This window comes from Protopterus annectens, chromosome 2.part2 (genome assembly GCF_019279795.1).
Source record: "Protopterus annectens isolate FY-2018-M chromosome 2.part2, PAN1.0, whole genome shotgun sequence".
NCBI lineage: Eukaryota > Metazoa > Chordata > Ceratodontiformes > Protopteridae > Protopterus > Protopterus annectens.
This window is the reverse complement of record NC_056730.1, coordinates 81,206,229-81,213,303: the sequence shown is the minus strand read 5'-3', so window position 1 is coordinate 81,213,303 and position 7,075 is coordinate 81,206,229.

Genomic DNA, 7,075 nt, shown 5'->3' with positions numbered 1-7,075 from the left:
ACACTGAATGGCATGAATTGTATAGTCATCCCCTTTGGGAAAAACAACGTACACCCAACTTATCACATAGACATACATATAGATACAGACCAATAACACATATGGAGGGTTCACAGTATGTAGACTATTAAATTGTTACTTTACATTACCTGTGTTTGTCACAGCTGATTGCGTTACCGTTTGTATATGTTCCTGCTGCTGCTAGTCCAGCTTGATACTGTCACTGATGACAGCTTCAACTTAGTTTTTCCTAAGTGTAGGTTTTGTTTGTGTTTTTATTTTCTTTTTTTCTTTCTTTCTTTCTCTCTCTCTCTCTCTCTCTGCCTCCAGATGGTGCAATGAAAGTATTGCATGCGTGGACTGGGAGTACAGGATGCTTTTGTAGGTATCTGCATATGTCCATGTGATGGCCTCTGCACCAATTGTTAGCCAGCATTTGCTGATTGCATGCAGCCAGTTGTGTACTGATTGCAGTTCTCACTGTGATTTCAGGACAGTGCTATAAAAGGTATGTGAGATAGGCATTGCCCTTTCAGATTGTAAGGGCGGGGACCATGCTGGTATGCTGTGGACACTGTTCTGTGAGTGTAAAGGTTAGTATCTCTCTCTTATTTCAGGCTGTGTTGTAGATTTACATTTCTCCATTCATCTCTCCTGTTTCCTGTACTAAATGTGTATGTAAACTGACACCTACAACTACTACTACTACTGTTAATATGGGTGTGTGTGCTTTCCTGTGGGACTTGTGGTGTAACTGGTATATAGCAGTGGCTCATGCAATTTGTTGCTATGGCTTCAATATTTGTCCTTTACATTCACTCCTTGTATGCCTGCTAGGTGTCTTGACTGTAGTGTGTTGCTGTGGCTTTCCTATTTTCCATGTACATTCACACCTTGGAATGCTTGCTATATCTGATAGGGTGTTACTGCATGCAGTGTGGTCTGGCCATGGTGTGGGCCTTGACATCTATTAGGGTATTTGATTATGCTGCTGTGCAGGCCCCAGAGACTCTCAGGTGCATCTGTTATCTGCCTCATGGAATGGTACATATCAGTGGGGTACACCCATTAAATTGTCTGGTATTCTGCAGTTGTGACTGTGGGATAGCATGAGCATATGTATTACTACACTATTTCTGCCGTGCAAGTGGTGCATACTTTCAGGACTTCATAGTTACCATTGCATGTGTTGTAACACCTTTCTGCCTACTGTTTGTACATTTCACATGGAGTCTGTGGGGCATCCCTGTAACTCAGTCACTGTTGCTATGTCTAGGCTCTTAACTATTAAAATATGGCGGTGTCAGACCTCTCATGTGTACAAATATTTGCAGGTTGTCCACATTTCTGCCTCATATTTTGGTCAATATCTCATGCACAGCTCTTTCTGGCAAATCACTCTGGGCTCAAGTCAGAATATAGTGACAAACATTTAAGTTTCAGCTTCATACCCTTCCAAACATCCAACAAAATGCAGAACCTGTTACTCTCTGAACTGTCTAAGTTTGTTGTAACATTATTTGTAATGTGTCCCTGGTTTGGGCCCTTTGCTCCACATATTTTATTACTTGGTCCAGATGTGTTCCTGTAACAGGTTGTGGGGTATGGGCAGTGATTATCCTGCTGTGAGTATGTGTGTGGCTTGCAAGGTGCTACAGTGGCATTATTACCTACTAGCTACCAACTAGCATGGCTGTTTCTGTTCACACACTACTATTATAGAAATCCACTAGATTTGACAGTATATATACATGACATGCTTTGTGTACTACACATCCTATATTCCCTTTACATTCATTCCTACTATTACATGATATATTTATTGTAGCACAATGTTCTTATATAACAGTCATGGCTTATTGGTAAGTCATGCAGACTACTGTTTCCAAGGTCCTGGGTTCGGGACTCACAGTGGGATTTTATTTTGCTTTTGAACAGACTACAGGACCTGTCATTCAGAGTGACTAAGGCACTTTTAAGCAGTTGTAACCGGGTTAGCGCTGGTTTGCATGGAGCTCACGCATGTGCACTGGAGTTCAGCTCTGCGCACACCCGCTTACAACCGCTTAAAAGTGCTTACTCATGCGCACACCCGCGCTATTTTCTTTGAAAGAAATGAAAATGGGGAGACAGGAAAGTGGTGAAAAAGGGGTCACAAAGAGGGTAAGACAGTAGGGAAACAAGCTTGGGTTTTGCAGGAGGAATGTAGGTAAGGCCCATAGCTGCCCATATCTTCATCAGCAACAGCTGTGCATATGTTTTGTAATGTGGTGTGAGATTTGAAACCTTCCACCCCTGAGAGAGGTGTAAGGACAACAATAATACTTGTTGTACAGCCAATTGTAATTGACAGTTTCCATGTCCAGCAGACATGTGCGAAGTGGGCAGCTATGTATGAGGCGTCATTTTTTTGTGGGTACAGAGTGCCCTTTTTTTTTCTTTTTTTTTTTTTCAGGTGAGAGCGGTATGTCAGGTAAAGGAAGTCGGTATAGCTGGGGAGGTAGGTTGGGTAGGTCAACAGACAAGACAAACAAGACACATACAGGGGCGGTGTATGACACATGTGGGGGGGGTTACACAATTGACGGGGATGGATGTTTGGATATCCAGAGCCCATGAGCCCACAGATGGCAACAGTGGAACTGATATCCACACCCATGGGCAGTTGCCACTGTGCCTTCACTGCCCAGGACGGGGCTGTGCTGGGGGCTGTGTAGGCTGGGCAGCAGGCATGCCCGTTAGTTGTGCCACCTGTGCCTCAAGCTGGCGTAGGGGCCCAAGAACAGCTTCCTGGATCTCCCTACGCACCACAGTCCGGACGCTACAGAGGGTGAGTGGTGGTTCTCCTCCGGCCACACTTGCAGAGGGGGGACGAGCCCCATCCCCTGCAGCACTTCCACCCGCAGGTGGCACAGGGCCACTGGAGGAGGGTCCGGACTGGGCACTACTGCCAGGTGCACTCGCCAGCTGAGGTGGGAGAGGTAGGTCTGCTGGAACCCGCCTTCCCTGTTGTCCTATGTTTTGCATTATGTCATGACAGTTTGGGTTAGTAACATACAATACCATTTGCAATTAGTTGTAACAGCATGCATTAGTATTCCCATTAACCAAACACCCAGATATTCACACCATTGAACAGCGAGCATAACACATGCATAATTTGAACAGCAATACACGGTCCAACAACATGCAGGGTTGATTGATGGCAACAGGCCATCAGGTTTGGATGTATGAACAGGGCAGATGCATCAACGTACATGCAAATATGTATGACCCAACACGACAAATGTCCAGGGGTGTTAATTGTGATTGCGCATACCAATTTCACGTGGAATGGATTATATGTGGTTATAGGTTAGGGTGAAGAAAATATAATTAACACCTTCAAATACCAATACATATGCTGTACATTTCTAATAGCTGCAGATATATACACACTACAGTTCTACCTACTGTTTCCTATGTGATAACTACTTCAAGTTGGTGATAGGAATGTTACTGCTACATCAATATACATTTTCATTTTTATTCTTACACATTCATATCTGGCTCTGTTCAGCTACATCATCCTGCTACATTTGCTTTATATTGCTATAGACAACTGTGGATGTTTGGCATTTCAGACAATCATACTATCTGCATATTGCAGACTGAGAGCAACATATCAAGATTTTGGATTTTGGGATACACATCCCAGCTGCAGGAACATTTTGAACACATTTCGCAGTTTGGTTCTGCTTGTCACATTCATTTCATTCTGTACTGACTGCTGTATACTTTATTCAGGAGTTATTACTACTTTATTGGTGGATTCATAATACTTTCTCACACTCTCTCACTTGTTTTATTTTACAATTCAGGATAATACTTACTTCTAGGCTTTATTGACATGTTTTACCTGTAGTTATTACAATCCTTTCCAACAGTCTCACTTCTGTCATGTTTCAGTATTTCAACAGGGATATATTTCACACATGTGTTTTGCTCATCTTCTGCAGCTGTACTTTTCAGCCTGCTGCAGGTTGTGTACTATTATATTATAGGTGGGCCATCTTTATTTCAGACTTTATTTCAGACATTTTCATTTTTCTGTTTGGATTACAGACTGCAACACACTTTTGTAATCAAACACTAGCTGCAAACACTCTTACACTGTTACTTGCACATTTTATTACTTAGTGACTACACTGCACTCGTTTGCTAACTGTCATACTTTTATATTTATTTACAGATACAGGGAGAGGATTACTGACCTGCCTGGTGGTGCAACCGCACCAGCCTATCGCCATAGGCTCTGCGGTTCACAGAACGGACACCTGCAGCTGTAATATAAATAAAGTAATATTGGAATACACATCTCCATAATATCAGCTAGGTTAATTTCTTACATACATAATTAGATGTAACTTACTCAGTAGTGGGGCGTTGGGCATTTGCCGGGCCTCCTGGATCCAAAGGTTCAGTTGGTCCTGCTTGCATCTTTTCAGGTCCACATGGTGGTGATGGACCTGCTCACCAGTCCTTGGAATCCCTGTGGCACTGGTAAGATCATGAGCCAACCGGTCCCATGCTTCAGCCCTATATGCTCCCCACAGGACCTGGCCCTGCATGAGTTGGGCCTCATGATTGTGGACAAGGAGCCAAACCATATATCTGGACTCCTCAATGCCCCACCTCTGTGCTCGGAAGCAACTACCCTCACCTACTCCTGACATTCTGGCTGCAAGTTAGTTCTACAATCGGTTATGTTGTGTATTCCCGCCTATGGGGCTTATATATGCCGTTTTTCCCGCACTTATCTGTGATTGGCCATTTTGGAATTGTATCAGCTTTACAAAACCTGCTTTGTCATGCTCCTCTTTCTATTCATTCCTATATATTTGCTATTACTGCATTTCTAAGTACAGCTGTCGTGGCTTAGTGGTTCAGTACCTTGACTATGGTGCATGGTATCCTGGGTTCGAACCTGGCCACTGCGTTTTATATTTTATGACTGTCTAGACAGGCTAGGAGGTGTGTCTGTGTAAAGGCAGTGTTGTTACAGCTTGCTCAACGTTGCCCGTCGGTTAGCTTGTTGGCGGGGTGCGCAGCTCAGCGCAAACGGGTTACGCTGGTTTACGCGTCATATGGCTGTCAGCACGGATATTACGCTCAGCTCAGCTAGGGACACTCAGTTTCAGTGTGTTAAACCACTGCTCACCTACGGGCACTTATTTTGCACCTGTTGAACCACTGCTCACCTACGGGCACTCATTTTGCACCTGTTAAACCACTGCTCACCTACGGGCAGATGCACTCAACTTGTTAAACTGTAGCTCAGCTATAGGCACATCTGGCATTTTTTATTATTTTGTTATCTCACATTTCTTGAAAATAAATGGCCTATTTCATTACATTTTACATAAAATATAATTTTATATGTGTACATATATGTCAGGGGCTTGTTTCCTGCTTATTTCACTAAAAATAAAAATTGATGTGGGGGCTCGAACCATGACTGCCTGCTCTTCAGCCAACATCTCTACCGCTATGCTATTGCTTTTTGGCTTACTTTGCATAGTTGGTTCTTATATGCTTTTCCACTTACTGCTAACTGTGGCTGTGCTACAGGCACCACCGCGCAAACGAGCGCACTCATGGGCAAACATCTTTACAATTTAAAAAAATATAACATGTTCATTTATATAATTTTATGTTCATAGTCTGTGGGGGCATGTGTTGTGTTGTGTTTATTCACATTTCCATGTACTCTGTCGTGGGGGGTTACTTTAGGCACTTTTACTCTTCTGGGGGCGTGTCCGCTTGCAGGGCTCAGCCTACGGACACGCCCCCTACTGTCTTCCATGGACCATGTAAGCCTTGGGTGTGATTCAGCATGCCCTCATGCATATGCATGACATGCTGACATCACACCGTTTAACTGCATCCTCCGTGTAAGCCCAATGACTATTCATCTAGAATAATGGAACAAAGGAAAAAAAATGTGTCCAATGATAAAGTTTATGAAACAAAATAACATCAAGGCACAACTTGCATACCCAGCTAAGATAAGAATACTGTATGCCAACGAGATGAGCACTTTTATTGACTTAGAGGAAGCCTCTTCATTTATTAAAACTAATAATGTGATTACTTTACCAGAAGATATGGATTGGATGTCACCTTCTCTCAAGAGAACAAAAAAAAAAACAAATGTCTGAACAGATGTCAAGAAGAAGAAGCAAAAGACTGATTTTGTAACAGCCACATATCTCAAAGCATCTACTATGATATGAATTGTTTTAACATTACTTTAAAGGGCCAATTTTACTGCTTGGAATTTTAAAACAAAGGTAACTAACTACTGGAATCTTTATCTATATTTTTTGAAAATACATGACGCATGAGAGTTTTCACATTACCTCAGGTATGTAAAACAGGGTACTTTTCTTTCACAGAAGGAGGGTTATATAGCACATAAAATATTTATACTGTAAATCAACATACATAGTATATGTGTATTTTCTCTTAATTTTCTCTTTTCTTTCTCTCTTCTCTCTTTTCTCATTATTTATTTTAACTGCATCTTGTCTCCCTTTCTAAATTCTCTCCTATTTACTATACTAATATAGTCTGTATATAATAACTCACTATCTATACATAGATAAATGTTTGTCGGGGTTTGGGGTTGCCACAGCGAAACTCCGGACTGCTAATGATTGGCAGTAGATTTTTATGGTGCCAAGTTGCCAGCCCGACGCCCAACCTTCAGCGAAGGCACGCCCGTTCAAGCATGTCTTTCGGAGGTCACTCGACCGCAGGGAGGACATGCAGACTCCACACAGAAGGCACTCCAGCCGTGAATCAAACAGGAGAACCTCTTGCTGTGAGGCAACAATGCTACCGCTGTACCACGGCGGCTGAAATAATAGTCTAAAATAATCTAGTTTTAAGGTAGACTAATTGGAATAGTGAACTTAATTGTTATTACAATATTTATTAGAATAATGATAGTCACTGTTATGCTTATTGGGATTGGTGACATGTTCGTGATTAACTCTGAAATGTTTCATTCATGTACATATGTCCTTTGAAT